We start from the raw sequence: 8,417 nt of genomic DNA, 5'->3' as shown, positions 1-8,417 counted from the left end.
CAGTCACGATGTACTCTGCTCTTTGAAAGGCACGTCAGTATGTGTGTAGTTCATAGAGTGGGCACTGCACCCTCTTATACAGAGCTTCAGCAAAGCTTCATCCACCTAGAGAATGCTGTGTGGAACCTTGGACCTAGGTGTGCCCGCTGTCTTCTCTCTAACAATCCGTGCTTGCTAGTTTTATGTCAAACTGATGCAAGCTAAAGTCATTTTGAAAGCAGGAACCTCAACTGAGAAAATATCCTCCACCCCCCCCCCCAATCTACCTATCAGTAAACCTACAGTACCTTATCTGTGGCTCATCCCGTAAGGCCAAGCTCACTTCAGGTAGTGTCATCCGTGGTCTGGTGGTGCTGGGTGCTGTAAGAAAGCCAACTGAGCAAGCCATAGAGAGCAAGCCAGTAAGCATGGCCTTCCATGGCTTGTGGTTCAGTTCCTAAGCCCAGGTTCCGGCTCTGAGTTCCTGCCTTCACTGCCCTCGGTGCTGAGCTGTATTCTGTGAAGTGCAATAGACCTTTTCTTCACGCAAGCTGGTTTTAGTCATAGCAGTTTTATTTGTTTGCTTACTTAATTTATTTATTATGTACATGGTGTTTTGTCTGTCTGTATGCCTGTGTACCACATTCATGCAGTGCCTGAAGAGAGTAGAAGAGACCTTCTGATGTTCCTGTAACTGGATTTACACACACTTGTGAACCATCGTGTGGACGTTGGAAATCAAACGCAAGTCCTCTGGAAGAGCAGACAGTACTCTTAATCCTTGGGCCATCTCTCCAGTTCCCTAGACGTGTGTTTTAATATAACAGTACAAACTCTCCCTAGGACACCATCACTCCCCTGTGATAGGGGCTGAAGTCTGACCATAAGGTGAGTTCTACCTTGTGGGCCTCTGTTCCTTCTCTTGAAGAATGACAAGACCAAGCTGCACCGATCCACAGAGATTTCTCTGAAAAGCTGGTAAGGCTGCAATATTTCCAGATCAGATGTAGATTCAGGTTCATTTGCGAGCTTAGTGAGGCTGAGGCTGAGCCGGTTCCTTCCCTCTGTGAAACTGGGCCATCCTACCTCTGTAGCACTAATGCCAAGAGTCACGACATAACAGCCGGAACCTGCGCTGCTCTTCCTCTGTTCCTTCCAGATCTGCAGAGACTAGAAAAAGTACAAACCCAAGTTCAGTTTCCTCTGGATTAGTGCTCCCAGACACTGACTTTAGCATCATCATTTGACTCCACTCAGCAGCTCGTGAGACTGAGCCCCTTCCTTTCCCTTAGGAGACCCAGTAACAGCCCACGGATGATATGTCTACCCTCTGATCCCCAGTGTTCCCCTACTGACTGTCAGAAAAGTCCCAGCCAGCCCTACCTCTGCCAGCTGGGAGGGGTAAGACTAAGGACCAAAAAGAACCTTGCAATCTTGCTTTCCAGCCCCCCCAACGGGATTCTGCATTCTCTATATAGCCTGAGCCTTGCACTAACAGAGAGGTGTGAACCATTATTCCCTTCTGCAGATGATGGGAGTGGGGCCAAAGACACAAAGAACTATGTCAATATAACATATGCTAATGGATGGAGAGACAGAGGTAAGCAGAGGGATCCAAAGCATTGTCATGTCCTAACGGGTCACAGCCATCCTGGGAGCCAGACGTGACCTGCTGATGGAAGTCCCTGAGATCCTGTATGTTCCCTGAACTGCAAAAAGCAGAGCTCACAGGGAATCCTGGGCTATGACTCCTCACCAGGTCCTTGAGGCTTCCCTACCAGGCTTGAGAATCTTTGGAGTTGACCATAAACGGAGTAATCGATCAAGTAGATACATTGCTATAAGTAATGCAAGAACCTACCTGATCCAGGCCGGGTCTTAAAGTACAATAGCAGAGAGCGGACATCTTGAACATGTCTGTCACTCTGTATAAGAGGCTTGGGTACAAAGCTGGATACAACTCCATTCCACAGACGAAGGGACTGCACTACGGAGTGAGTCACTGAAGGCGGCACAGCTAAGAGGCGCTGAGCAGAGAGAGCTGTTGATGGAACGCTCATCGCTGACAACCTTCTGCTCTCAGCTTAGATGCCACCATTGCAGGCAGGTCTTTCCTAAACAGCTCTTCCATATAAGCAGGACTCCGTGTTCTTGGCATCTGCACTCTGTTTATTTTCTTCTGAACATTCATCACAACCCACAATCTGCTTCACGTATTTATTCGCCTGTTTATTTTCTGCCTCTCCCACCAGAATATAAGCTCCAAGAGGACCTGTCTTGATGCCTGTAGCGTCTCTAGAATGGAGCCCAGCACACAAGAGGCACTCACTCGTTGAGTGTTTGCTGAGTGACTATCGACCGACTTCCAACAGTGGCCAACAAGAGTCTGGTAGGAGAGCCGTGTGTCTGCCTGAGCTTGGGTGTGTGGAGAGGAAACAGGGGTTTGGAAGTCAGGCAGACCTACGTTCCAAACTCTAGATGGACCAGCAATGCGGTCCTTGGCTGGCTGCAGACTTGGGCTGTCTCACTGGCAAAGTGGATTAGTTTGCCTTGCCATGGAGAGCTGCACTGAGATTTAAAGAAGATAACAGGTTGTGAACGCCGAGAATGGATCCCAGGGTGTCCTTCTGGACAGAGCAACTCTCCCCTTCTCTCTGCTAGCGGTGAGTACCCAAACGCCAGGCTCAGATCAAGGACCCTACTTGGGCTAAGGCGGCTGCTGCTGCTAGCCCAGCCTGGGAGCCAGTTACTGCACCCCCACCCTGTGCATGCAGCAGCCAATTTCAAACTATGTAAATATGCCAGGCTGCCTCCTCAGCAAGGGAACAGCTATACTTAGTGCAATTTGCATGTATTTTAAGCTGACTTGTTCCAGGCAAAGAAGCCGATTCATGAATTTAATAACATTCACAGATTCCCAGAATGTCAGCGCTGGAAGAGACGTCAGAGACCATCTAGCCTAGCCCCTCCTTTGGCAAAGGGGACGCCAAGGGCAGTGGTATGTCCAAAGTCAGGCAGCTGTGAGGTAGCTGGGCTGGCAGACAGCCTTGGCTTCTGATCTCAAGTCCCAAGTTCTTTTCAGTTACGGTCCATATGTCATTCTATACAGCACCAGCACTCACTTTAGCAGGGTGTGGTTTTCAGTCTCAGACCCTCAAGTGTGCTGAATATCCCAGCTCCAGAGGGCAAGTTGGGGTAGCTTTGAGGCAGAAGTGAGGCTGCAAGGGTGAAAGTAGCTGAGGGAACCATTAGGGTTCAGGCCATACACAAGACACAAAACAATACAAAGGAAACCAAGTCCATAAATCCTGCCAAGGCATGGAGTGAACATACAGTGAAATCTTCTAAGCCTTCCCCACGCCCCTGTATAGCCCATTAAGATGATGCATTAGATCATCCAGGGATTTACCTAGAGCATATTTTTAACTCTAGCCGACAGCAATTGCATTTGCCTGTCCAGCGAACCTTCTCCCTTCTGGTAACTGCACACGGTTGTTGCTTTATGGGAATAGTCCCTCACTACAGAGTGCACTGGGGCTGTCAATCAAAGGGCCTTAAGGGTCCTGCCATAGGGCTGCGTTTGGGACCTAGATCCACTCTATCCTTTAGTTCAGATGTGGTCGCGTGACACAAACAATTGTTTGAAGGGAGTCAGATGTGTGAGCTAGCCTCCTGGGAGAGAAAGTGTTGTTCTTTGCTCTGTAGCAAGCTGTGGGAGCTGTGGGATGTTGCAAGCCCAGTGCCAACAGCAGCTGCCTTTGCAGCCCCAGGGAAAGTGTCTGCAAGAGACATCAGCATAATGGAAGGGGGAGAGAGAGAGAGAGAGAGAGAGAGAGAGAGAGAGAGAGAGAGAGAGAGAGAGAGATGCAGAGACAGTGCACCAATGCCAGCACCATCCACATCCAGCTGCACCAGCTCCACCCCCCTGAGCTTCCTTGTTTCCCCAAGCTGGCTTGGGTTGGGTTTCTTTTCTCAACTCTGAAATACTCCTAACTGAGGCTCTAAACCACACCATCTCCTAGGATAATAAATCCTATGAACTAACCTCTGGCCATGCAAGAATACACTATTCTGTAGGAGAAACCCTTAAGTGATCCTCCTAAGCATGGAGAAAGTTTTCTCATTAGGACCTGGAGCCTACTCTATGCTTGGATGGTAAGAACTCAGTCATTTGGCTCTCCTTTTTTTCCTGAAATCATCATTATCGTCATTGTTATTAATTATTACTAGCCTGGTTTGTGAGTTAGGCTCATGATGGTCAAGTACATTTACCAGGGTCACATAATACTTAAAGATCAGAAGTGACCTCAAATCAAGGTATTTGCACTCCAGACGCGCTTGTGAAAGTATCAGCTGACGATAATGAAGATGTTTGCGGGTGTGATGATGAAGCACTCTGGGTGTGCCAGGCACTATGCTGTGCACGTCAATCTCTCCTCTCGGTAACCTTGAAACCTGACAGCAGCTGAAACTGAGGCTCAGAGTATCTCATAGGTAGGGGGAGCGCAGACTGACTATCACAACAACACCGCAGCCCTTGTGTCCAGGATGCTGGGTTTTGAGGTGATAGTTACATGTGTCCAGACTCTAATGAACTTACAGACTCAGTTAACAGGTTTGGTCTCTCCTCTCCTGCCCACTCCTGTCCCTCGGCTTCTGTCTCTCTGGGCCTAGAAAGGACCTCCTGTCTTAGAGCTGGCTCCAGTATCTAAGTTGAAGGTTAGATACTGGGTTATTCAAGTCAGTTTTGTTTTGTTTTGTTTTGTTTTTTCAGTCAGAACAAGCTGCCCAGGCACAGACCCTGTCACCTGGATCCTCACACTCCGAACCTTAGGTCAGACGACAAGGACGCATCTGAGACTCCTTGGTTCGCTGCTTTCAGCAAGGTTTAACAAAGTACGACCCAGAGGTGACCACAGTGCCCTCCACATTCCGTCTCCAGCTCTTGTGACTCTGCCCCTCTACTCTGGGAGCCCTACCTGGAGGCGTGCTGGGCTGCAGGTCTCGGGGGTGTAGGCCATGCCTGCAGTGCATTTATTTACAGAGCAAGAATGGCGGTGCCCGCCTGGAACACTGGCACACTGCCCGCCTTCTAATAATAGCTCGGTGACCCAGGCCAGAGAGGCCCCATATTTGGCAGAGGGAGGAAAATCTTTACGCAGAGAGCAGCAGAATGGTTGAGAACTGCTGTCCTTTGTCAAAACTCCCTCTCCTCAGGCTCCAGGCCACAGTCTCTGGGGACGGTTCCTGTCCCCTGACATGGCCCTGGGCAGCCTTCAGAGAGGCAAACAGTTAACAAAGGACTGCTTTTTCTGCTGGCTGTGACCTGCCTGAGATGCCAAGGAGAAATGTAGGCAACCACCTGGCAGGCACAAACTTGGTCTTTGGTCACCGAGTTGGCCAGACCGTTTCTCAGGGTGGGATTGGTCTAATAATGCCAAGTCTGCCCTTGAAGAAAACATCCAAAACAGCAGACACAGATGGCTCCATCAGGGCTAAGCTAAGGAGACTCTCCTTAGTGACCACTGGAGTCAATCATCCAAACCTTAGTTTTTACTTTGACTATGCAGAAGAAGTTATAGACACTATTTCATAAGTCCATGGGTTCTTTGAGCCTCATGGAAGTCTACCTTTCTCCCTCCTTGCCTCTTGTACATCCTTGAGTAGTGGAAGACAGTTTGTTGGAGTGGACAGAGCCCCGGCTTCAGGGTTCTGCCTGGTTTGGATTTGAGCTTTCCCTCTACGGCCTTGAGTCGTTAACTTTGCCTTTCTGAACTTTGGTTCTCTCACCTGTATGAAAAGGATGGTACTGCCTGCCTCCCCTTGCCAGATAGCTATAAAACTTGAAAAGTGTCTGGATTTAAATTGCCTGGTGTGGATTACTGCTCAGTAAAAGCCAGCTATTATCACTTTTGTTATTATTATTAAATTTTCAGCCAGTAATAGACAGTCCTCCTCCCAGCAGACCTCAAACCCTCCACAGCTGTTTTTCTGGATAACAATTTCTCCGTGCCCTCTGCCTAAAACCTGTGCAAGCCCTTGCCTTCCTTCGAGAGACCTCGTCCCATTTCCACATGTCCAGTCCAACGCCTGCTCTCATCCTTAGGCTGTTCAACCAGAGATATCTACCTTCTTCTCCTGCCTCAGACTGCAGGAAGAGTTCTGCATCATCACCACCCACACACAGCAAGCCATCAGTGGTCATGAACCCTCACACCATATGTGAAAATGAACTCCAGGTGAATCCCAACCCTGATGGTCAAACAAAACCATGAAGCATCTGAAAGGAAATGGATTAGAAAGATCACCCAGGCGTCCACTCCGTTGGCTAAAAGCACAGGCCAACTCTACCAAAATGAAAACTTTTTGCTCAGTGGAAGAGATGATTAAGACTAAAAAGACACACTGGTAGAAACCCTTGCAAATGACATTTCTAGCACAAAAAAAAAACCTTATATCTAGTTTGCACTTTTTAATAAATCTCAAAACTTGATAATAAGAACACAAACAGCATCCTCTAAAAATGAGAAAAGCATTCAAACAGACATTAAACACACACACACACACACACACAGAGATGTGAATGGAAAAGAAGCCCATGAAAAGGTGTTCAATTACCTTAGGAAAGATGCTCATTAGAACTATATATGAGCCAGGTGGCACACGCCTTTAATCCCAGCATTTGGGAGAGAGAGGCAGGTGGATCTCTGTGAGTTCAAGACCAGACTGGTTTACAGAGCAAGTTCCAGGACAGCCAGCGCTGTTACATAGAGAAACCCTATCTCGAAAAAACAACAACAAAACATAAATACAAACTACCACCACACACCTATCAGAATGGTGAAAAATGCCCTGGCTATTGCAAGCGTGGCCGCAGCTGTGGAACAACTGCCGCTCACATGTGACTGGCTGCAGACTGTGCTACCACTCGGGAAATAATCGTTCCCTACAAAGTCGAGCATACAGATAACCTAGTAATCCCACTCCTAGATGTCTCCCCAAGAGAAATGAAAATGTAAATGCTCACACAGACCACTGGGTGGATAACGATGGGCGCTTTGTTTGCAATCTCCGAGACCTGGGAATAACTCGCATTCCTGAATAAGCAAGCTGGTGTGTTCAGCAATAAAATGAAAGGAACTCTATTCACACAGTGACGTCAATGAATCTCAAGTGCATGTTGCTAAGCAAAAGAAGTCAGACCCCAAAGCCTATATAACATATCTCTTCACCTATTTTTTCTAGAAAAGGGCAAACTCTGGGGATAGTCTTTTCCAGAGGGTAGAGGTGGGAGCCCTGAGAACTGGCTATCCAGGGGAGATCAGAGGGAATGATTCAGGGTGATGGACTAATTTGTCAGAATCCATTACAAGAAGTGAAAAGATAAGAGAACTGAAACAATCAAAGTGGAGATGGTCTAGGAAGCGAAATGAGCCAGCTCCAAAAGGCAAAGGCTGCATTATTTTCTTACCTGCAAAATCTAGACTGGGCGAGGGGCATGAAAGTGAAGGGGGTTTATATAGAGGGAGGAGAGAGCAAAAAGGATCAAAATGTGTTGGATATACACCTGACAATGTTTTGTCTTATAAAAGTAATATATACTAGTAATCTATTTTAATTTTTAAATATTGAAAATATAAATTGACTAAAAATAAGTAATAAAATTTATATAAACCAAATAACTTATACAAATGTTCTCAACATATGACAGACAGGATAAAGGGAATTATAAAATATGAGAGGAAAATAAAGGCTACGAAATAATTGTATAGGCCAGACAGTAGTGGCTCACACCTTTAATCCAAGCACTCCAAAGGCAGAGGCAGGCAGATCTCTGAGTTCAAGGTCAGCCTGGTCTACAAAACAAGTTCCAGGATAACCAGGGCTGTTACACAGAGAAGCCCTATCTCAAAAAAACAAATAATAATAATAATATAACACAAATATTCAAAGACAAAATAAATATCATTGCCATTTATAGAGAGGATAGGTAAAACTGATAAAGAAATTTAGAAGACAGTAAAACAAAACTTTCCTGAAAAGCCTGTGTATTAAAAAACAACAGCAGCCAAGGTAAATAGCATTTAAGGAAGTAAGAATATATGAAGAGCAACAACTAGCTAAACCTTCTACTGAAAGTATTGAACTTTAAGGGCAAAGAACCACAGAATATTAAAAAAAAAGGTATACATAATATGGAAAATGTCAATTTCTTGGTTGAGTTGTTAACTGCTTGCCCATGTTGGATGTGAGTTGCTTGGGGTGAAATGATGGACCTAGAGGAAGTTCTTGATCCAGAAAGCGTCTTCACGGGACGAGGGACGGAGGAAAGAGCAGCAGGAAGACCCAGTCTTTGCAATCCGAGTGGTTTCGTGCGTTCACCCACACGCTCAGAGACGGTTTTAGCACGGGTTTTAGTTTGAACGATAGAGGCCGTT

The 8,417-nt window shown here is 46.6% G+C and overlaps 1 long non-coding RNA gene across 1 annotated transcript; it reads right to left on the bottom strand.

Annotated features, from left to right (window-relative positions):
• Window positions 1–261: 261 nt before the first annotated feature.
• LOC142855062 (uncharacterized) lies at window positions 262–5,039 on the bottom strand. Its single transcript, XR_012911402.1, has 3 exons — window positions 4,959–5,039; window positions 1,841–3,197; window positions 262–1,149 (listed from the first exon to the last, which is right to left on the bottom strand). It is a non-coding gene; the product is annotated as an uncharacterized LOC142855062 (long non-coding RNA).
• Window positions 5,040–8,417: the final 3,378 nt, after the last annotated feature.

The sequence above is a fragment of the Microtus pennsylvanicus genome, chromosome 7, assembly GCF_037038515.1.
Source record: "Microtus pennsylvanicus isolate mMicPen1 chromosome 7, mMicPen1.hap1, whole genome shotgun sequence".
NCBI lineage: Eukaryota > Metazoa > Chordata > Mammalia > Rodentia > Cricetidae > Microtus > Microtus pennsylvanicus.
Note: the sequence above shows the minus strand (reverse complement) of the source record. Positions and strands in the feature narration are given on the sequence as shown.